Below are 1,376 nucleotides of genomic sequence, written 5' to 3' on the forward strand. Positions count from 1 at the left end.
CTATACTTGGTCTAAGAACTGAGCCACTACTCAGAGAAATCATTTCACTGGCACACCAGTGCAGGCACATTTATCTGTTATCTCCTGAAACATCACAAGTTCTGAGAGGCTTGTGTTCATCTGGGAATCCTGTAAGGAAATCCGGCATACTTAACGCTTGTGGTATTTCTGTGGCCATTTCACAAGTTTGCAAGGGGGAGTCAAAGTGATTAAGACCTTTACTGGAATCAATGCCCTTGACTGGCCCAGTTTCACAAGCAGTTTGGCAATGCTGCATTTTCAAAAATCTTTTTGCAATCAATGTGCATGCAAGGATTGTTTATGGAGTCCTTACGGTGACACCTTTCTTACAGTGAAATGGTTGAACTACTATCTTTGCCTGTTTAGAATAAACTTGATTTTCTTAGTTCTTCTTTAATGAAAATCTTTTAGTTTTTTACTTCTATTGCAAAAATCAAAAACATTTTATGTAGCTCCTCATGATTTTAGAGTCAGAATCTCTTGCAGTCAGTTTAACTCTACTATTTAACTACCAATTTGTCACTGATTTGAGAGAAGGCTGTAGGTGCCCTTTGTTGAGTTCTCCAAGACAGCGAAGAAGAACGGAGCTGATGTTAGAGTTAAAAGATCTGTGTTTGGATTCCAAGTAATCTCAGCCTCAATGTCTCTTACTGGCAGAAGAGAGACAATACTCGTAAGATTATTCAGAAAAATTAATTAATGTAAAACAAACAAACAAACAAACAAACAAAAAATTTAATTAATGTAAGCCAATAACAAGACACATAAAAAGCATTTATTCTTGTTACTTCCCTTCTAATAATAGCTGGAGTTTACTGAGTGTTTGCTGTGTGTGGGGCACTGTGTAAGTATCCTGCATGGACCTACTCATTTAATCCTTGTAGGAAGAACTAAACACAGGCTTGGAGAAATTCAGTAACTCGCCTAAGAGATGACATCAACATGTCACAGCAAAGATCTGAACCCAGTAAGTCTAACTCCAAAGCCTCTACACGGAACCACCATGCCACCCAAAGAGATGCTTTTTCAAAAAGATATAACAGGTTGATTAATACTGTGTTGCTTTTACTTATCAAATGTTTAGAACTTTGACAGTTAAAATGCTTAGATTAGTCACTCTCAATTAGTTCATGCAGACACACCCCAGAGGGTATTATAACTTTCTTAAGGGTTCAAGCGGTGAGTATAAAACTCGGGCTACAAACACATGCCCGAAAAAACACAATTTCATTTGTTTTTCTCTATAATGGGACTTGACTTTCTTTCAAGTCCCATACAGGTGGGTGGTAGACTAGAGTCCAGGTAATCACAATCAGTTAAGAATCCCTCTCACTTCTCTCTCACATCTGGGGTTG

The sequence above is a fragment of the Hipposideros armiger genome, unplaced genomic scaffold (assembly GCF_001890085.2).
Source record: "Hipposideros armiger isolate ML-2016 unplaced genomic scaffold, ASM189008v1 scaffold_51, whole genome shotgun sequence".
In the NCBI taxonomy this organism is placed as follows: domain Eukaryota; kingdom Metazoa; phylum Chordata; class Mammalia; order Chiroptera; family Hipposideridae; genus Hipposideros; species Hipposideros armiger.